The sequence below is a fragment of the Cervus canadensis genome, chromosome 15 (assembly GCF_019320065.1).
Source record: "Cervus canadensis isolate Bull #8, Minnesota chromosome 15, ASM1932006v1, whole genome shotgun sequence".
NCBI classification, from domain to species: Eukaryota; Metazoa; Chordata; class Mammalia; order Artiodactyla; family Cervidae; genus Cervus; species Cervus canadensis.
In genome coordinates, this window is record NC_057400.1 from 46,586,741 (window position 1) to 46,609,472 (window position 22,732).

Below are 22,732 nucleotides of genomic sequence, written 5' to 3' on the forward strand. Positions count from 1 at the left end.
TTTTTTTAATTTTTTTTTCATGTATTTTTATTAGTTGGAGGCTAATTACTTTACAATATTGAAGTGGGTTTTGTCATACATTGGCATGAATCAGCCATGGAGTTACATGTATTCCCCATCCCGATCCCCCCTCCCACCTCCCTCTCCACCTGATTCCTCTGGGTCTTCCCAGTGTACCAGGCCCAAGCACTTGTCTCATGCATCCAACCTGGGCTGGTGATCTGTTTCACTATAGATAATATACATGCTGTTCTCTTGAAACATCCCACCCTCGCCTTCTCCCACAGAGTCTAAAAGTCTGTTCTGTACATCTGTGTCTCTTTTTCTGTTTTGCATATAGGGTTATCATTACCATCTTTCTAAATTCCATATATATGTGTTAGTATGCTATAATGTTCTTTATCTTTCTGGCTTACTTCACTCTGTATAATGGGCTCCAGTTTCATCCATCTCATTAGAACTGATTCAAATGAATTCTTTTTAACGGCTGAGTAATATTCCATGGTGTATATGTACCACAGCTTCCTTATCCATTCGTCTGCTGATGGGCATCTAGGTTGCTTCCATGTCCTGGCTATTATAAACAGTGCTGCGATGAACATTGGGGTGCACGTGTCTCTTTCAGATCTGGTTTCCTCAGTGTGTATGCCCAGAAGTGGGATTGCTGGGTCATATGGCAGTTCTATTTCCAGTTTTTTAAGAAATCTCCACACTGTTTTCCATAGAGGCTGTACTAGTTTGCATTCCCACCAACAGTGTAAGAGGGTTCCCTTTTCTCCACACCCTGTCCAGCATTTATTGCTTGTAGACTTTTGGATAGCAGCCATCCTGACTGGTGACATCACCATCTTTTAACTGACCTCCAATGCCACTCAGAGAAGGCAATGGCAACCCACTCCAGTACTCTTGTCGGGAGAATCTTAGGGACAGAGGAACCTGGTGGGCTGCTGTCTGTGGGGTCACACAGATGCGACTTAGCAGCAGCCAGTGCCACTAATTCTGACGAGTGATTCATAGTGGAGTTTTTAAGTATTAGCTTCAGTTAAGAGCCAACTTCCTATAATTCCTGGAAAACCTGGTATTTCGATTTCCCCAAGCATCTTTACTTGCTAATACTTCTGTTAGCAAGTTTCTACAGTTCTCTTGGGCAAAGACTGTGTTTTCCCAGAGAAGATATTTAACTTCTCCATTTGGGCTATGATAGGATAAAATATCTTGCTATGAACTTGGAGACAGTAAGAGATGATGAGGTTGAGTCTCTGCAAGAATTAGGCATCCTTGGGGCAACTGCCTGATGTAAAATTTTCGGTGAACAGTAAAGCTAGTTCACTCAGATGTGGATTAGCTGCTTCGATAAGTAAGGAAGATTAGAATGATTTAGTAAATCAAATTTCTGGGTCTTATATATGTTTTTACCAAAATAACCCTGTATCTTAGGCTCCTGTGTTCTCCATACCATGCTTGTAAGTTAGGAAAGAGACATGACTAAGTTCTACATTTAATTGGCACTGTAGCTTTGTGCCCCTTGCAGTCAGATTCAGTTGTATCTGTTTTGTGGCTATAGAAAATAAGGAACCTTTTGAGACTTTCATATATATTTTCTCTAAGTCTTCTTTTTTTTCTTATGTTCTGAGCCTGGTTTTCAAAAGCTTTCACTTCCCATTTTCCCTAGGTACTCTAGGTATCTAGAGTTTTCAGAAGCAGTCATCTCATGCCACAATCTTTGTAATCTCTATTGTGATATAACCTCTAAAGGAACAATCACTTAATATTCAAATATCAGTAAAAACATACCAAAAATACTGAGCATTTTCCTTCAATTTATATAATAGGTCAGTCTTTCAAAAGAGCTGTTTTTATAATTCAGAAAGATCATTAGGGGCCACAGAAATATCTCTTAAGTCAGTATGGTGGTAGCTGTGATCTTTCTATAAGAGATAATGATAAGTTAAAACTCCTCATTAATCAAGCCTGGTCTAAAGGAGAACTTCACTCAACCAGAAATGCTAAGTTGGAAATACAGGTAATAAACATTTAATCAACTTTTTAGAGTATAATGAGGAATCTGAGAAATCTGTGACATAATCATATTAAAATGAACTTGATTTAATTACGTGAGATGGACATAAAATGACATGCTGATACATGACCAATCTAAAATAGTGATGGTTGTTGGTATTGTCTCAAATTGTTTGAAGTCTTTTAAGCCTAATATGGATCTTGAGGCTTGACAATACTGAAAGCACAATTGAGGAAATAGGCAAAAGTCAAGTGAAATAGCAACCATGAGTTCGGTGGAATTTGTCTGAGCCTCAGGTCTGTGATCTGCTCTGCTTCTCTCTGAAATACCTGAACCACAAACTCAGTTTCCCTCCCAGCATTTTGTGAGTGAATTCTCTATAACCATCACAAGCTGTTTGACTCCGTGAGGACTCATGTTACAAAATCAGAATGTGTTAAGATATTTCCTCTGTAAATTTTTGTAATAGATTCTGTGAGACTCCTCTGTCTCCTAAATCCTGTTGAGTGATGTTAGACATACACATCTTTAGTACCCACACTGTACTACAAGAATGCAGTCTGGTACCATTACTTTATGATTATGATTGTTTTCATAATAAGAAATAAAGCCAAATTTGGTTCCACACTGTACAAAGAAAACCCCTTGGTGTTCTAGGCACCATCTTTCAGTCATTTGCAGAAACAATCAATCTTAATATCTACCCACTCAAATTTTATTTCGTATCTCAGAATGTAAAAAAATTAGCAATCTGGAATAACATCTAGTAAAAGAAACATTATATTCTAAATTTCTTCATCTTATAAAATGAAGTTAAGTGAGGTATTAGTTGCTCAGTTGTGTCTAACTCCTTGCGACCCCATGGACTGTAGCACCTACCAGGCTCCTCTGTCCATAGAATTCTCCAGGAAAGAATACTGGAGTGGGTTGCTGTTCCCTTCTCCAAGGACAGGTTTGTTTGAATAAGTAAAATTATGAATTAAAAAGCTTTTTCTTATATAGAAATGTCTTTTTATAACACCCTCAACCATGCTATATTCAGCCTTGAAGTACACTGAACTTAGAAAACTTGACTGAACTGACAGCTGAAGAATAATTTATAATTAGTGTATCAATTATTCATATGTAAATATTTCCAGGCTACTTGGAATATGTATACAATTTGTCACATAAGGAGGGTAATTTCGTCACAAGTTAAATATGCTTAGCAAATTATTTTCTTATAAAGCAAAAGTAAAATTAAGCTGAACTCTTATTAAAATATCAAAAATGTGAATTAGGCTCAAATTAGTTTTTCCTATAACCTTTAAAGCAGTATCTAATAGCTTTACAGTCATGTGATAATTAATACCCACATATTTGCATATAAATCACTCTTTAAATTATTTTTAATATGTATATGGAAAATGCTGAAAATGTAGTGAGTGTTAAAAGCACAATAAAATGCATCTTTTGTTTGAAAAAGTGCCTTTCCTAAGACTGCATCAGTGATTTCCATATTAAATTTTCTTAGTTTATGCTTCCCAGCAGTATTTTTTCTGATGCTCTAATGTCACAACCAGAGCATACGGACTTCAAATCAAGCCATGTTTATTCTGCTTCTAGTACTAACACTAAAAGAAAAATTTTGGAGTCAGAATTGGGCTGCCAATTTTGCAGACGATGCATGAGGCAAGTCAGCATGGCTCCTGTAGTTTTCCTTCACCATTATGTTTTAACGTTGAGAGGAAAAGCCAAGCATGTCTACATTCAAACAAAAAGGATGTGAAAAATAATCACTTTACAACATGAGAAGTATAGTTGATGAATGATTTAAACTGCATGCTTGCCAGTGTTTTTCACTAGAGCCTCTGTAACCATTGGGGAATAATTGGAAGATTGTGGGTTGAATCACGTCCCCCCTGAAGAATATGTGTCAAAGTCCTATCCCTAATAACTGTGAGGTTGATCTTATTTTAAATTAGGATCATTGCAAATATAATCATTAGGATAAGGTCACACTGAATTAGGGTGGGCCCTAATTGTTTTCAATTGGTATCCTTGTAAGAAGGGAGAAAAGACAGAAGACACTCAGGAAAATGCCATGTGATGATGGAAGCAGAGCTTAGAATGATACATCAATAAGCCAAAGAACACCAAGAATTGCTGACAACACTAAAAGCAGAATAAAAGCATGAAATATCTTCCTTAGAACCTCAGAGATGGTTCTGCTGACACCTTCTACTCTTCAGAATTGTGAGAATCAAAATCTCACAATTTCTCACAATGTATGCCACCATTAGTGGTAATTTGTTATAGCAGCTCTGAAACTAATAAACCTGAATTTCTATGAAAGGTTTATTAGTTGAGCTAAAAGAGGACTTTATTTAAATAAGTTTTTTTTTTAAAAGACAATGAATAAACATATTAGCAATTGTTATCATAGCCTCTGAAAAATATGTTCTTTGAAGAAGTGATTGAGATAGGGAAAGCGTCAAAGTATGGGAGTCTGTCCAAAAGGAGTGATACAGTTGGGGTCTGACCATTGTATTTTCCATTTATTCACCAAGTAGAGCAAGAGCCTATTAACTGGAAAGTGAAAAAAGTATTGCAGATTAGGTGTCAATCAGGGTGTTGGACACACCCATAGAATTCCACTGTTTTGAGAACAAGGTAAAAACATCAGAACTTCCAGTGATGTTCGCATTAAGACCAAGGATAAGAGGAAATTGAATAAATTCATTACACAGAATACAAAGAGGTCTTTAAACATTATAATGTTCAATATTTGCTAGTGTTAGAATAAAATGTAGGCTTGAAAATATTAATATAAGTAATTAGTGTCTTGTAATTGAACTAAATTGAACTAAATTATTACTTAATATGTAAAGAAGTGATAATATCAATATAAATGATATGGTGATAAAGAAAGAATATCATATGCTGAGAATGGACTGTTTGAAAACTCTAATCATCTGGAATAATTTCTTTCACTTTATCTAGTCCTTGCATAAAGCTTCATTGAGATCTTATGGCAGCTATAGTCATTTAAGCAAAAGCCCTGAAGTTAGATTACTGTAGGAAAATGCTACTATAGAAATGAAATTTTACAACCTGAATGTAACAGAACTCCTAACTTTCATTTTAATCTGTCCTGTGAAGCTGTTTTTTAGCACATTCATTTTCTTTTGTCATTATCCAAATGATGAAAAAGACCATGTGCTAAACCAGACAAACTCTTCAGGCTTTCCCAAATACAAACCTAATTGGCTTTGGAACCAAATTTTTTTATGATTTGATAAATTGACCATACTATAAAAGACGTGACTCTGTTTAACTATCATGGAGTGTCAAATATACTTTAACTCTTGTGGGACTGTTTTCTTCTATATAAGGTCTTGGAATTCACAGTGCTAAATAGGGCTCCATTTCTGTAGGTTATCAAGTTCGCCTCACATAGTGCTAAACAGGAGCTAAAACTACGTGAATGACAAGCCAGAAGTTAGACACAGATAGCTGGGGCTCCTGTAAGTAAATAGAAGCCTAATAAAATCCAGAGATTGGTTATATATAACTGCCAAAAAAATTATTTCAAACTCAAAGTAGTCAACAAAGAGTGTTGGTGTTCTTTCAGTGTATCGCTGGACTTGACTAGGCTGTTTTCAATTCTGAAGGGAGAAGAGTTTAGCTTACAGACTTTTGTCTGGGAGAGAAACAAATAATGTCTGTCAGTAGAATAGGTAAGGCTAAAGATTGGATCTAAGAAGTTTCATGTGTAACGCAGAAATCTTTTTCTAACATTTCTTTGTTTAAATTCTTGTGTATACCTAGCTTCTTAAAGGATCTGTGAACCAGTCATGAAATTTATTGGCTTCTTTACTAACTAATTTTTAAAATCTCTGATGTGTTTGCTTTATATTGTATTATAAGAATCACATTTTCCAACTTTTGAAAATTATGGTTTGTTTGGAGATCATTGAGATGCCCAAGTAGACTCATGGCAGGACTGAGTAAACTAAATTGTAGAATGCATGTACCTCATGGCTACTTAAATTCAACCATGTCTTCTTGGTTGCTAGAGTAAATCTCAAGTGGCAATGAATTTTAACTATTTTGACTTGTCTCTTTCTTTCTCTCTCTTGTTTCCTTTCAGCTGTGTTTATCTTTAGTTCATATACAGTTGTTAATTGCTTCCCCATTTCAGTTTTCAGTTCAGTCGCTCAGTCGTGTCTGACTCTTTGCGACCCCATGAACCGCAGCACACAAGGCCTCCCTGTCCATCACCAACTCCTGCAGTCTACCCAAACCCATGTCCATCAAGTCGGTGATGCCATCCAACCATCTCATCCTCTGTTGTCCCCTTCTCCTCCTGCCCCCAGTCCCTCCCAGCATCAGGGTTTTTCCAGTGAGTCATCTCTTCGCATGAGGTGGCCAAAGTATTGGAGTTTCAGACTCAGCATCAGTCCTTCCAATGAACACCCAGGACTGATCTCCTTTAGGATGGACTGGTTGGATCTCCTTGCAGTCCAAGGGACTCTCAAGAGTCTTTTCCAACACCACAGTTCAAAAGCATCAATTCTTTGGTGCTCAGCTTTCTTTATAGTCCAACTCTCACATCCATACATGACTACTGGAAAAACCATAGCCTTGACTAGACAGACCTTTGTTGGCAAGGTAATGTCTCTGCTTTTTAATATGCTGTCTAGGTTGGTCATAACTTTACTGCCAAGGAGTAAGCGTCTTTTAATTTCATGGCTGCAATCACCATCTGCAGTGATTTTGGAGCCCAAAAAATAGAGTCAGCCACTGTTTCCATGCTTCCTCATCTATTTGCCATGAAATGATGGGACCAGATGTCATGATCTTAGTTTTCTGAATGTTGAGCTTTAAGCCGACTTTTTCACTCTCCTCTTTGACTTTAATCAAGAGGCTCTTTAGTTCTTCTTCACTTTCTGCCATAAGGGTGGTATCATCTGCATATCTGAGGCTATTGATATTTCTCCCAGCAATCTTGATTCCAGCTTGTGCTTCATCCAGCCCAGCGTTTCTCATGATGTACTCTGCATATAAGTTAAATAAGCAGGGTGACAATATACAGCCTTGACGTACTCCTTTTCCTGTTTGGGGTAGCAATAGATAGAAATTTGACTCTTTGGTGAGATGCCTGTTCTATGGATGATGATCTGTCCTCACTTGGGTGATATATAGCAGAGAACTTGGTTTGTTAGTCTTTGTTTCTTTGTCTATTTGTGAGCTTAAAACACTTAAAATTTTGTGCCTTTTGGGAATGAGAACAACTCCTTAATTCTGAACTGGTGAGTTTTGTGCTTCTTTTTATTTTTGATCTACAACTGAAGTTACAGAACTGAAGCTGTAAGTTCTCTTTATATCTGTGTTTATGTTTGTGTGTCTATAATTCAGAAAAATATTTACATACCTTTGACAAGTGTGAAGTGTTTTCTTATCTCTGCCAGATGTAAATAGGTTACATTATAATGTCTCTTCAATTAATAGAGTTCTAGTCTGATAGATTTTTCAAGAACAAATAAATACTTACTTACATTCATTATGTATTTTTAAATTCATAGAAAATAAACTTGTCTTCTCATACTTTAAATCATCTGTTCCTCTCTCCTGGAAAAATAGTACTCCTTCTTTCAGGTATTGTTAATTTAGAAACATTTAAAGAATCTAAGTCACATAATGAAAGTGAATATTTAGCAAATCACACTGATTTTTAATTTTGATTTAAGGAAAAAACTATATCTATTTTCTATGATTTATCAGTGTTAACTATAATACAAAAGTTCAAATTATTTTTCATAAAATTTAAGTTTGTTTCCTCAGAAAGTAACTAGTAAATGAATCTGCACTACTCCTACTACTTGCTGATCAAATAAGCTGACATTTCTACATGATGTTTAAGCTTATGAAAAATGTAAATTTGTATTCAACTAAGTTGAATAACAGTACTGACTGAGGCTTTTATATAACAGTGATTATTGTTTTGCATTTCTTAGCTTGAAAACAGTTGCTGAGTTCTTTGGTTATTTAAGATCTTTATCTAATTTTTAAAAAATTAACTAACAGGTATTTTTTCCTTATCAGGAAAATAACCACTTAAGACTCAATACTGAAATATGGACTACATATAAAAGGTAAATTTAAGATTTTGTCCTTTTGCTTCTTGATCTTATATATTATGATATGACAATACTGTTGAATAATGTTTATCAGAGTTCAGCAATTTTGCTACATTAAGAAAATGTGTCTATAGAAAGTTTGTGTTATACGTACTTATAAGTTACAGGTATGTTAGCTTGTGTGCTAACATACTGTAAATGACAGTTTTCATTTTTCTGCCTCTCAGTATTTTCTATAAAGAGAAGTTATTAGTTTGGTGAAATATTACAGTTAACATAGGTGGGTGAAATTAAACTAGGAACAATAATGACAGAGAAAGATAACTTCTTGTCTTTTTAAAAGATTTTTAAGCCTTTACTGTTAATTATTATATTAATGTAAATATTATGTTAATGATTTCTCTCAGTTAAAATGTAAATTTGTTATTGAGTCTTAACATGGAATAGTACAGTTACTCTTTATCTTCTATACTATGTGTCCATTAGCAGAGGCTCTGTACGTTTCCAATATAATTGTTTGTTTTTAGGTTGACTATATCATGTCCTCAACTATTTAAAAAAAACATTTTTTTGATTGTGAATGTGCTGTTTCCTTAAAATTATGTCCCTCTCTTCTATGACAGTAAAATATTTTATTTTTCCTTTATTTAAATAGGTAACAGTGTTTCCCTGTCAGTCATAATCCAGTATAACCCACTTATAAATCTTCTTTGATTAACTCTTCATTTTTGAGTTTTGAGTTTCAACCCTAAATTAAAACAAATAAAATCAAATTTTCCCAGTATTTTTCACAACTAAAATTATTTTTGAAATTACCTAGAGAACTCTTGGAAAATCATAAATTGGTATTTTGCAGAAAGGAGGATGCTAGAACAATTTAGGTTGATTGATATGCTCCATATTTCTTAATTAGCTCAAAACTATTGTCAAATCTGATTAGATACATAACCTTCCCTGGTTAACATGGGAGAAATGTCAAATCAGAAGAATTGATCAGCCTTCCTTACTTTTTTTTTTTTTAGGTAAAATGCATTTATTTAATACAAATGTTTTAAAGAGTATGAACTCCAAAAGGATCCGGGGTTATTGTCAGTGCCCTTGCAGTTTGGATAATATTCAACTCTAAAAGAGAAAGGATAATTTGTAGATTTTCTTTCTGCAGCAATGCAAATAAATTCCAATTAATGAAACATAAAACCTAATAGGTTATAAATTTTGGATTCTCTTGGGTATTAAGTAATTTTACATCCCATCTAAAAACCTTATGCTAACAATTATTTATTGATTGTATCTATGTATTTGTGTATATGTATGTTTGTGAATGCATATATGTAAATAAACTGAAGTGCTTTTTGAACCATTGTAACTTCTTGAGTTATAACTTTTTCAGTTTATTTTCTCTTACTAATCAATGAGTTGAATAAAATTGTTGAAATATGGTTATTTTATTTATGTATGATAGTCATGGCTTCTTTGCAATATACATTTTGTTCAATGTGGTAAAATACATATAAAATTTATCGCTTTAACCATTTTGTAGTGTACAATACAATAGCATTGTTGTTGTTTAGTTGCTACGTCATGTCTGACTCTTTTGTGACCCCATGGACTGTAACCCACTAGGCTTCTCTGTCCATGGGATTTTTCAGGCAAGAATACTGGAGTGGGTTGCTGTTTCCTTCTCTGGGGGATCTTCTTGACCGAGGGATTGAATCCTCATCTCTTGCCTTGGCAGGAAGATTCTTTACCTCTGAGCCACCTGAGAAGCCACATTAAATATATTCAAAATGTCTGTATAGTCATTACCAGCATCTAGTTCCAGAAATTTTTCATCTGCAAAAGGAAATCTTCTGAAAATAGTACCTTAACAAAGTAAATATTTATTGAGCATTTTGTGTTTTATTTATTTATTGGCCAAGCACTATTGTAGATGTTGGGATACAGATGAATAAAACAAACCAAAACTCCAACTTTTATGTGGTTTACAATTTAACAGAGGCGGAGAAGTTAAACCAGAGAGAAACTATGTAGTATTTTAGACAGAGATAAGTGCTAAAGAGGAGTGGAAAAGGCACTTTTCAAGTGTCAGAATCAGAAGGTTGCAATGAAAAGGCTTCACTGAGAAAGTGACATTTGAGGAAATATCAAAAAACAAAGGGTGTAAACCATGTGAATATTGGGGTTAGAGGAAGCCTTCTAGCCAAAAGCAAAATGAAGGGCAAAGGCCTGCACTGAAAATTAACTGTTGCATTAAGAAACAACAAAAGATTGGTATGAGAGGAATTATCAAGGAGGAGGTAGTAGGTGATAAGTGTAAATCAGTGTAAATCATTTGGTTTTAACCTGAATATCTGAATTAGATGGGAAATCACTGGGGGACTTTAAACAGAGAAATGATGTGATGTGACTTATTTTTAAATAATTGTCTTGAAAGTTGTGTTGTAAAGAAGTCAAGTGAAACAAGGTCAATTTGAAGACTATTTTAGTAATCTGGGTCGTATATCTGGGTCATATAATCTGTGTCATAGAGTAGCAGATAGAAAGGTGAAGGAAATCAGCCTCTTTTAGATGTAGTTTGAAGGTAGAGTCAAGAGGACTTGCTGGGACATCATTGTGGATTTGTGTAAGAACTAAAGTACTTGGTTTCTGTGATTGTGGTTTTCTGTCTGTCTGCCCTCTGATGGAGAAGGATAAGAGGCTTATGGAAGCCTCCTGATGGGAGAGACTGACTGAGAGGGAAACTGGGTCTTGTTCTGATGGGTGGGGCCATGCTCAGTAAATCTTTAATCCAATTTTCCATTGATGGGTGGAGCTGTGTTCCCTCCCTGTTATTTACCTGGGGCCAAACTCTGATGGAGGTAATGAAGATAATGGTGACCTCCTTCAAAAGGTCCCATGCATGTACTGCCACACTCAGTGCCCCCAACCCTGCAGCAGGCCACTGCTGACCCACGCCTCCGCTGGAGACTCTTGGGCAGTCCCGGGCAAGTCTGGGTCAGCCTCTTGTGGGGTCACTGCTCCTTTCTCCTGGGTCCTGGTGCACACAAGGTTCTGTTTGTGCCCTCCAGGAGCCTGTTTCCCAGTCCTGTGTAAGTTCTGGCAGCCCTATGGTGGGGTTAATGGCGACCTCCGCCAAGAGGGCTTATGCCATACCCAAGTCTGCTGCACCCAGAGCCCCTGTCCCTGCGGCAGTCCACTGCTGACCCGTTCCTCTGCAGAAGACTCTTAAACACAGCTCTGTCTCAGTCTCTGTGGGGTCTCTGGGTCCTGGTGCGCGCAAGGTTTGTTTGAGCCCTCTGAGCGTCTCTGGCGGGAATGGGGGTTGATTCTAAACGTGAATTCACCGCTCCTGCTGTCTTGCTGGGGCTTCTCCTTTGCCCTTGAGCATGGGGTATCTCTTCAAAGTCACTCCAGTGCCGCGCAGGTGCCGCTCCAGTGCCGTGCTAAGGAGCACTGATTCTGGAGCTCAGTCTGCCTCAAAGAGACCTCTGGACTCTGCCCTCTGCCTCATGAGTTAAAGACATTCTCCACCCAGGCCAGTGTGTGCAGGCCCAGTCCCAGCAAACTGAGCACTGGGGACCTTCCCTCCCATGCTAAGGTGGGTGTGTGTGTGGGGGGTGGTGTCCCACCTTCCCTGCTAAAGACTAGAGGGGACCCTCTGTTCTCTCTGTGCCTCTCTTCCCTTCCTGGTTCTCTGTCTTGGGCCTTAGGAAGCATCACTATGAAGAAAGCTAGTGGAGGTGATGGAATTCCTGTTGAGCTATTTCAAATCCTAAAAGATGATGCTATGAAAGTGCTGCACTCAATATGCTACCAAAGTTGGAAAACTCAGCAGTGGCCACAGGATTGGAAAAGGTCAGTTTTCATTACAATCACAAAGAAAGGCAATGCCAAAGAATGCTCAAACTATGTACAATTGCACTCATCTCACACACTAGTAAAGTAATGCTCAAAATTCTCTAAGTCAGGCTTCAACATTATGTGAACTGTGAACTTCCAGATGTTCAAGCTGGTTTTAGAAAAGGCTGAGGAACCAGAGATCAAATTGCCAACGTCTGCTGGATCATCAAAAGAGCAAGAGAGTTCCAGAAAAACATCTATTTCTGCTTTATTGACTACACCAAAGCCTTTGTGTGGATCACAACAAACTGGAAAATTCTGAAAGAGATGAGAATACCAGACCACCTGACCTGCCTCTTGAGAAACCTGTATGCAGGTCAGGAAGCAACAATTAAAACTGGACATGGAACAACAGACTTGTTCCAAATAGGAAAAGGAGTATGTCAAGGCTGTATATTGTCACCCTGCTTATTTAACTTATATGCAGAGTACATCATGAGAAACGCTGGGCTGGAAGAAGCACAAGCTGGAATCAAGATTGCCTGGAGAAATATCAATAACCTCAGATATGCAGATGATACCACCCTTATGGCAGAAAGTGAAGAAGAACTAAAGAGCCTCTTGGTGAAAGTGAAAGAGGAGAAAGAAAAAGTTGGCTTAAAGCTCAACATTCAGAAAACTAAGATCATGGCATCTGGTCCTGTCACCTCATGGCAAATAGATGGGGAAACGGTGGAATCAGTGGCTGACTTTATTTTTGGAGGCTCCAAAATCACTGCAGATGGTGATTGCAGCCATGAAATTAAAAGATGCTTACTCCTTGGAAGGAAAGTTATGACCAACCTAGACAGCATATTAAAAAGCAGACACATTACTTTGCCAACAAAGGTAAGGTTTATGTCACCAATAGTGTATATCAGAAGACAGTGGAATAGTATATTCATAGTGCTGAGGGAAAGTATCTTTGAACTTGGATTTCTTTGTCCAAACTATTTTTAAGGTATTTTACACAGACACAATAATCCAAACAGCCCACTACTAAGACAGAATAAAATATGACCTCTCTTAAAAAGGAAACAAATTGGCAGTATCCTTTAAACTTAGAATCACCTTTAAATGAAAAAGAAGCTGTGATGTAAATCACTAGGATCTAAGGCATTTCTGTTTATCCAGGCACCATGCTGTGAATTATTTCCCTCCACTGCTAAGAGAAGCTAAGCATTCAGAATATTTATAACATAGGGTATTAGGTAGATTCATGTCTTCCCACTGATCAAGTTACCAGATTTGATATAAATGTTGTAACATAGGTGTGTAGATAGTGACCTGGATGGAACTGGCTTCTTTATGGAGAAGAATATAATTCTGCATGAGGACTTAATGGATCCAAACCTGTGTCATGCCTGTGTGCATACCCAATTAAACACTGGAAATAAAAATTGTTTTGGTGAAAAAAAAAAAAAAAACGAGTCTTAAGACAAAGAAATTTTTCTATGGGATTGAAAGTAAATTTCCTATGCTATTGTTCTTGCCCTTTAATTTCCATGATAAGAATTCTCGACATTTTATTTTTATTACCTATTTCAATGTAAACTTTTATGCTTGTTAACATCATGGAATATTTAGAAAAATATGGGAAGTAAGAATGTGTGGTTAGCTTTTTAGATAATATTGATTGATTAATTAGACTTATTGTTAATATTTCAGATTTAACTGAATGTCAAAACCAAAATACATTCTAAATGTATGTGTAGTGAAAAAGTTTTTTATCAGAACTATCCTTTTCACCTCACATCAAGAAGATTCCAATATGATTTATATTTTTTGGAACAATAGGTCAGAATTTTCTATTGTCTTTCAGAAGCATAAATAAAATGAATACATTTCTGAAATGTTTGTCTTTTAATCTCCCCACAGATTGTCATGGATAAGATTAAACTGTATACAGGCACAAAAAATAACCTCAGGCAGAAGGAGTGGTATTCTACAAACAGAGGTGAGCAAAATATCTTAAAACATGTTAAAAAAAAACTTGATTCTAAAAGTAATAACAAATGTGTGCATACTTCACATAGTTTGGGATAAGAAGTGGGGATTCAAAGAAAGGTTAAAACTTAAGGTTCTTTTCTTCAGGAAAGGGATTGATATTGTGATTTACTTTAGAACATGTCACAAAATATTAATAAAAATACTTATATTAGCTATTAGTAATTATTTAAATAACAAAAATGACATATATACTTCTATATACTTTGTGTATATTCAAAATATATCTTAATAGAATTTAAAAAAATTCCCACATACAATTGTTTAATGTATTTTTCATGTATGTGTATATGTATGTAGCCCACCAGGCTTCTCTGTCCATGGAATTCTCCAGGCAAAAATACTAGAGTGGGTTGCCATTCTCTTCTCCAGGGGATCTTCCCAATTCAGGGATCAAACCCAGGTTTCTCGCATTGCAGACAGATTCTTTATAGTCTGAGCCACCAGGGAAGCCCATGTATATGTTTAAGTATAAAACATTGTTAGGAAACAAATACACTAAATTCATGGTAGTGGTTGTCTCTGATAGGAGTCCTCACAGAATCGGATTTGGATTAGGCATAAGGAGAATGCTTCCCCTTATACAGCAGAGCCTTAAGGCATCTTGTTATGTTAGAAGGACAGGGTCAAGTGCAGTGAAATAGCCCATTTCTCCACCTATGGGTGATTTGGTAAAAGGAAAGAAGAGAAAGAGAGGAGAGCAAAAAGACATCAGACTTGTGTTTCTGCAATTTTCATCTCCATGTTTCCATTGTTTGTTGAGGGTAGCATCTAGGAATGTTAGATATGTTGAGGACAGGTTACACTATTCCAGGTTTACCTTTCAGTTTCCCAGTAGAAGGAGCTCTCAAAAGTTGCCTAGTACCAACTTGAAGCATGGTCGTAATAAAGGGAACATGGTAGATCCTTTGGCTCGGATGAAGCCAACCTTGTGTTTCTCCTTCCTAAGAGGCCCTTAATTCCTATATGGTGTGAATCTTGACTTACGAACTGTGGGGCTGCCATGACAAGCTCAGGTGATTCCAAAGCTGAGGCTGCAGTAGAGGATTTGGCAACTGATGGAATGTAAAATGAGGCAATCTGAAAAACAGTTTGCAATTTGTTAAAAGCTACACATGAGTACTGTATCACCCAACTATTAGCTATTTACTCTGCATAAATGAAAAATGCAACCACAAAAATATTTGTATATACAAATATTTTGTAGAAACTTCATTTATAATAATAGAACCAAATATCCATTAATCAGTGAGTGGATAAACAAGTAGTGATATATTCATATTTAAAAAGGACAAGGAACAAATTATTAATGCATCCAACCATTTAATTAATCTCTAAGTAATTGCGAGGAATGAAACAGTGGACAAAAAAGAATGGATAGTATGTTTTTCAATTTGTATTAAACTGTAGAAGTTGGAAACAAATATAGAAAGAAAGTAAGTATTTTCCTGGGGAATGGGTAGAAGATGTGATAAAGGAAGGATTATGAAAGGGCAAAAAGAAACTGTGAAGATGATGGTAATGTTTATTATTTCAGTCCTTGTGATGGTTACTTGGGTTTGTACAAATGTCGCAGCTTATCAAATTGTACAGTTAAATATGTAAAGTTTATTGTACATCAATTATAGCTCAAGAAAGCTGCAAAAAATATTTAAAATGTGCTAAGCCTTTAACAAAGGGTGACAAGTTTTGTGTTCCACATGCACTGCTGACACATGGGTTCCAGTCCACTAAGAGAATATATACCCGTTCTGTCCTTTTTCTAGTTATTTCACTTGAGTGAAAATAGATATAATCACAATGTATATACTACCTGTATTTTAAAAGACAGTGTAGCATAGTTATTCTAATGACAGAAATGGAAAATAGGTAAATCATATTAATCATGTATCAAGTCGCAACAACCAGTGTTGACAAGTATCTGAAGTGGCTGATCTCACCAGTGCCAATGGTAATAACTTACTAGAAAATACTATGACAATGCTGATCACAATTCTAGAACTTTATGTTGCTGACATTTGTAATTAGATTCATGAGATAATTAAGAATTTCATTGTAATTAAAATACAGTAATGCTCATAGTAGTTTTGTGCACACTAGTAAAATGCTGGGGAAAACTCTGTAAAAATAAACGATCATTTAGATGGCATTTTTGATAAATTACATGTGCAATAGCATAATATGCAAGCAGAAAAAATAGTATTTTAGAAAATATATAGTCCTTGTCCACTTGAAGACTATCTTCTAACACTAGTAAATAGTATACATAAAAATTCATTTTCAGATTTATTTGCAGTTGCAAAATTTAGATCTATTCTACATTTATATAAATAATAAAGTAATTAAATTAATTATGTTACATTCAGAACATGAAATGCAGCTAAAAGTAATGAGATATCTTATACAGTCATACTGATTTGCAAAGGTTATTGTGACATAATCAGTAATACACAAACACATTGACACTCAGATACAAAAACAACACTCAAAATATTATGTCTGATGCTACTATCCTATTTTACAAGTGTGTTTGAATGTGTGAAAGAGACAGGAAGAAGGGTCGTATACTCACAGAGGAATATGCTATACATTTTTAATAACATTATCTGGGGGATTCGATGGGATTGTCAAACTTTGGGAAAGTGTACTATGAAATTTCACTTTTAACTTCATGTCTGCTAAGTTTTGAAACTAAAGTGCTTGTATTATTTGTAATTTAAAACATAGGGAAATAATTGGAAAAGAATATGTTAGTCATCCTATTTGGCTTCATGAAAATTTACTAAATAAAGCAAAGTGTATTATATAACTTCATTTCTGAAATACATTATATGTGCATATCTATTAGTCAGCTTTCTCTAGTTTTCATGATATAGTAACAACACTTTCCATTAGTAACACTTGTTTTCTGTGACTCTATTCAAGATGGTTTTTACCTCAGGACCTATTATACAAAAATTAGCTTCTATTTGTGCTCAGCCATTCTCATGGCAGAAGAATAGTACCAAAAATCTGGCAGAAACAGGTGAGGTTTCTTCAAGCATCTCTCAGAACCAGAACAAATCTTTACTGCACACACTTCACTGGCTGACGGAGGTAAACGGTGACAGTGAGGAAGGAGGTGATCTGTGACCCTGTACTGTGCTGTGCTTATTTGCTCCTTAATGTCCAATTCTTTGCGACCCCATGGACTGTGGCCCTCCAGGCTCCTCTGCCAATTGGGGATTGTGCTGTAAGTAACAAGACAGTGAGTGGAAAAGTAGAATCATCTTATTGAAGGATGGACAGAACAAATGTTTCAAACAATAAAACCATGTAGCACATTAAAAAATTATATATGTATATGAAAAATATTAGCACAGGTTTTCTATCCTTTGTTGTTCAGTCGCTCAGCTGTGTCTGACTTTTGTGACTCCATGGACTGCAGCAGGCCAGGCTTCCCTGTCGTTCATTATCTCCCAGAGCTTGATCAAACCCATGTCTATTTTGTTGGTGATCCCATCCAACCATCTCATCCTCAGTCACCCCCTTCTCCTCCTGCCTTCAATCTTTCCCAGCATCAGAATCTTTTCCAAGGAGTTGGCTCTTTGCATCAGGTGGCCAGAGTATTGGAGCTTCAGCTTCAGAATCAGTACTTCCAATGAATATTTAGGACTCATTTCCATTAGGATGGACTGGTTGGATCTCCTTGCAGTCCAAGGGACTCTCAAGTGTCTTCTCCAAGCCACAGTTTGAAAGCATTAATTCTTTGGTGCTCAGCCTTTCTTATGGTCCATCTCTCACACCATACATGACTGCTGGAAAAGCCGTAACTTTGTCTCTGCTTTTTATACACAGTCTAGGATTGTCATAGCTTTTCTTCCAAGGAGCAAGCAGCTCTTAATTTCATGGCTGCAGTCACCGTTCACAGTGATTTTGGAGCTTATGAAAATAAGGTCTGTCATTGTTTCCCCATCTATTTGCCATGAAGTGATGGGACCTTAGGTCATAAAATAGGGAGTTTCAGATTTTCATTCTGTTCATCTTTATTTGTTAAAAATCTCCTACCATTAGCATGAATTAATTTGAGGATAAGTCATTTTCCGTGACTACCCTAATGAAAATACTAATTTCCCATGTACATTGTTCCTTTATTTCTCTTTTTGAGCATTTATGCCATGTGTGACATTCTGTTTGCTTATTTGTTTAGCTATTGCTTTGTTTATTTCTGTATCTTTCCAGCTAGAATTTAAGCTGCATGAGTGTGGAGAATTTCTGTTTTGTTCAATGCTCTATCAAGAATACTTTTTCGGCACATAACAGACATTCAATACATATTTTCTGGATTAAAAAAATAGCAATAAATGCACTTTAAAAGTTGATATAATCAGTAGGGAGGAAAGCTGTTTTGTGTCTTGGATTGATTCAAGTCAGGGAGTGATTGTGAAATAAATAATACTAGTCTTTCTTTTTCAGTTTGCATTTCAAAGTACAGAGCAAGCTTCCTTAATACAAATCTATTCCCATCTACCCACACCCCACCCCTACCTTTTCTGTCTCTGTCTCTGTGATTACTCAGAGGATTAATCTTCTCTTAAGGTTGGTTGCCAAGTGATATGTCTCTGCAAACTTTTTTTTCCATCTCTCTCTCCTTTTCCCCCTCTCACTTCACTTGTTTGCTTTCCTTTGTGTTTTTGTGTCCAGGAACAGCATCCTCTGGGCAGGTCTTTCCCCAAAGGGAGAGCAGTCATAAGGAGATATCATAGCTGTCTCCTTGTCCTCACCTCCTGGGAAGTCTGAGAAGTAATCTTGTTGGTGTATAGAAACACAATTATTTTTATGGCTATCTTGTATCCTGCAATGTGTCTTAACTCATTTTTTAGTTCTAGGATTTTTTTGGGGGGCAGGTACATTCCTTGAGATTTTCTATGTAAACAATCATGACACCTGCAAATAGGGATGCTTTTATTTCTTTATTTCTGATCTGTATGCCTTTTTAAGGGGGGAAAAAAAAAACATTTCTTGCATATTGCACTAGATAAAAGAATTGGATGTGAGTTAGCAACTGAACAACAACAATACTGGTATGACAAAAATCCCTTCAAAAATATATAAATATTCTAGAAGAGGCTTTGTATTACCGGAGTTAATTCTTCTTTAAAAATTTGTTAGAATTCTCCATTGAATTCATCTGAGCCTGGATATTTCTTTTTTGGGGCATTTCAAAATTATAAAATGAATTTGTAATAAGTATTGGGTTGTTAAATGATCAATTTCATGTTTGATAACTTATTCTAGTTTGTGTTATTTGAGAAATTCTTGTAAGTTGTCAAATTTATGTGTGTGTAGAGTTGTTCATATTGTTGTTTAATTGCTAAGTCATGTCTGTTTCTTTGCAACCGCATGGCCTCTAGCCCACCAGGCTCCTCTGTCCTTGAGATTCTCCAGGCAAGAATATTGGAGTGGGTTTCCATTTCCTTCTCCAGCGGATCTTCCCAAACAGGGGATCGAACCAAGGGTCTCTAATCAAGGTCTCTGCCTTCTCCCCACATTTCATAGTTTTCCTATGTTTATTTTGTCCATAATTTAAGGATTTTTGTTGTACACAGCAGGAGCAATAGATAAAGTGCTTCTGCTCTGTCTTCTTGGAAGCAGAAGTAAAAATGCAATTCTATTAAACAATAAATTTAAAAAGCTGTTCTATAAATTTCAATATTTCCCTGCCTTTATCTGTGCTGGTTTTTATGCTTGAGATACATACCCTGCCATACCTCTCTGGCACAGTGGCAAACTCGTCACTCTTCATGACACAGCTGAAGAATTTCTATTTTGTTAAACCTCTAACCTCTGTTTCCCTGACCGCAGTCACTTCTACAGCGTATCACTGTGTAAACACACCGCAGTTTACTTAACTCCTTGTTTACATCTTTTACAGAAGGGGTCATGCTTTTCTCATATTGTATGGGGGAAAAAAAGTGCCTGATAACACTATGAGAAAGCTGATGTATTTTAAATGAGTTAATGGATATGAAGTAAAGGTAATAGGTTTTAATTGAACATAAAGACTAGATGTTTCTTTTGGAACATAGAGTTGAAACAGTGGAAGCAATACATAAGCATGAGGAGGAAGAGTCATAAATAGCTAATAGTTCAGTTTCATTTTATTGCTAATGAGTAGCTTCCTGAAAGATACAAAATAAGAGATATGGAAAATAAAGATAACTTTTATGTAAAATAAAATGTAATAATCCATAGTTTTCCACATCTGTACTAGTATTTCTACAAACTGATTTATTTATTTGGGATATGCATTTTAAGATCCTAATATCTCAGTTAAACCTAAAATTTCAGCTGGAAATATTAATAGGAAATTTTGAAAAGGGATGTTGTTACTATTGTTTAGTCACTAAGCTGTGTTCAACTCTTTTGTGACCCCATGGACTGTAGTCTGCCAGGCTCTTCTGTCCATGGAATTCCCCAGGCAAGAATACTGGAGTGGGCTGTATTTCCTTCTCTAGGGGATTTTGCCAACCCAGGGATCAAACCTGAGTCTCCTGCATTGGCAGTCAGATTCTTTACCATCTGAGCCACCTAGAAAGCCTTGAAAAGAGATAACAAGACATTAATTGGTATGCCCTTTAATGATTAGTTATCATTTGCTTAGGCATTAAACAAATATTTATTTATACTAATCATATATTATTCTATTGTGCATCTAGCAGAATATCAATAGCAGCAGTAAAATATTAAGCTAATATTAATTTACCTAGCTGTTGGTGAATGACAATTTGTGCTGATTTTGGAGGAAATGAAGGTTATTTAAACAACAGATTTCTTTAAAGCAGTCTAATTATCATCAGTGAAATGAAAAGCTCAAGGCTCTGTGTTTTTCTGAATTTTCCAAGTGATGCACTCATATTTGCGCACCATTTAATTAGACCACATTGTTTATGTTCCTCTGTTGAGTGGGAAAATCCTGAAATACTTTCAGTGAGCATTTTAATGAAGTGTTTTTTTTAATTTAGTTTCTTTGTAAAAGCTTTATTGAGATAAAATTCATATACCAAGTAATCACCCATTTTAAAGTTAACAATTCAGTGTTTTTTAGTTTATTGATAGAGTTATGCAACAACCACCACAATTCAAATTTAAACATTTTAATGCTCTCCCAAAGAAATCCTAGACTCATTGAAAGTAATTCCCTATTCTACCCTAACCCATTCCTAGACAAACCCAAATTCACTTTCTGTCTTTATAAATTTGTTTATACTGGAGATGGAATCATATATGGAATCATACAATATGTGGTCTTTTGTGACTGGCTTCTTTTACTTGGCATAATGATATCAAGATTCATTCATGTTACAGCATGTATCAGTACTTCATTACTTTTATTGCTGAATAATATTCTATTGTATGGGTCTTTACATCTTGTTTCTTCTTTCATCAGTTGATCCACATTTGGGTTGTTTCTGACTTTTGTCTGTTATAAATAATGCTTATGTGAACACTTGCTTACAAGTTTTTTTGTAGACATAGTCTTTCACATCTCCAGGAGTACAGTGCTGGGTCATATGGAGACTTTATGTTTAACCTTTTGAGGAACTGCCAGACTGTTGTCTAAAAGGCCTGCACTTATTTACATTCCTACTAACAGTGAATAAGAGTTCTAATTTCACCATATTTTTGTCAATATTATTATCTGTATTAGTCTAGTGTTCCTGAATTCCTCAGGGATAGTTTCTCTCACTTCATTTTGTTCCTTTAAGTGGGCCATACTTTCTTGTTTATTTGTATGTTGTGATTTTAAAAAAATCTAGATGTTTAAATACCATAATGTAGTAGCACTGGAAATCAGATTCTCCACTTTTTCTAAGATTTGCTGCTATTGCGATTATTGAAAGCTGTAGTAATCCGTTTGTTTAATGATTTTTACTATTTTCAGAGATTGTATCCCTTGCATGTTTTGGTCACTGAAGTGTGTTTGTAGCTTATGTTCACCTACTGTTTTGACAAGTTCCTTGAATGCCAGGAACTAAAACAGCAAACAAAATCTCCCTCTTCTCCCAGTCTTTGCATATTACTTCTGTGCTCAAGTGTTCCTTTAATACCTAGGTTACACTGGGCTTATGTAAAAGTTTACACTGAGCCTATGTAAAAGAAAAAGGAAAACGCTTAGGGTCATCTCAGATGTTTTGGAGCATTCATCTTGCACTGGACATGCACGTGGCTTTGTGAATTGCTTCATGTTAGTGTGCTTTTGAGTACCTTGCTTTCCCAAAGAACTCCCTGTTTTTCCTCCTAGACATCAAGCGATCTGCTGTGTGTCTCAGCTGTGATCTTTTGCTGCAGAGTGTGTCCGTTTTTGAGTGGTTTTGAGCAGTTTCCCTACTATCCAGGCTTGAGTTAGTTCTTCAGACGAGACCTAGGCTAGTGCCTTGTGGTAGTCCTTCATGTAGCCACCGACAGGTTAAAGCAGATATAAGCAGTAATGTAAGAGTCAGGACAGCTTACTTCCACCACAGCAAGGATTAAGATCTCACACTGGAAATGTAAGATTTCCATCGTCCAGACTGCTGCTGAGCCAGGGAGGTGGCGGGGGAAGGGCAAATAAAAGCACCACAGAGTTTTCCTACCATTTAAAGCTGTTTTTTCTTAATTTAACATATGTTTGGCTGCTGTAAACCTTTGATTGTCTTCCAGAGTTCTAATGAAGTTGGTTGGA

At 36.1% G+C, this 22,732-nt stretch overlaps 2 long non-coding RNA genes across 2 annotated transcripts in view; both read left to right on the top strand.

Annotated features, from left to right (window-relative positions):
• Nucleotides 1-13,954, top strand: part of LOC122453811 — a 37,381-nt gene extending 23,427 nt beyond the window's left edge. The window contains exons 2-3 of the long non-coding RNA XR_006273185.1: nucleotides 8,108-8,157; nucleotides 13,900-13,954. This is a non-coding gene — a long non-coding RNA (uncharacterized LOC122453811). The remainder of the gene's footprint in view (nucleotides 1-8,107; nucleotides 8,158-13,899) is intronic.
• A 5,443-nt stretch (nucleotides 13,955-19,397) lies between these two features.
• Nucleotides 19,398-22,732, top strand: part of LOC122453763 — a 14,977-nt gene continuing 11,642 nt past the window's right edge. The window contains exon 1 of the long non-coding RNA XR_006273161.1: nucleotides 19,398-19,469. This is a non-coding gene — a long non-coding RNA (uncharacterized LOC122453763). The remainder of the gene's footprint in view (nucleotides 19,470-22,732) is intronic.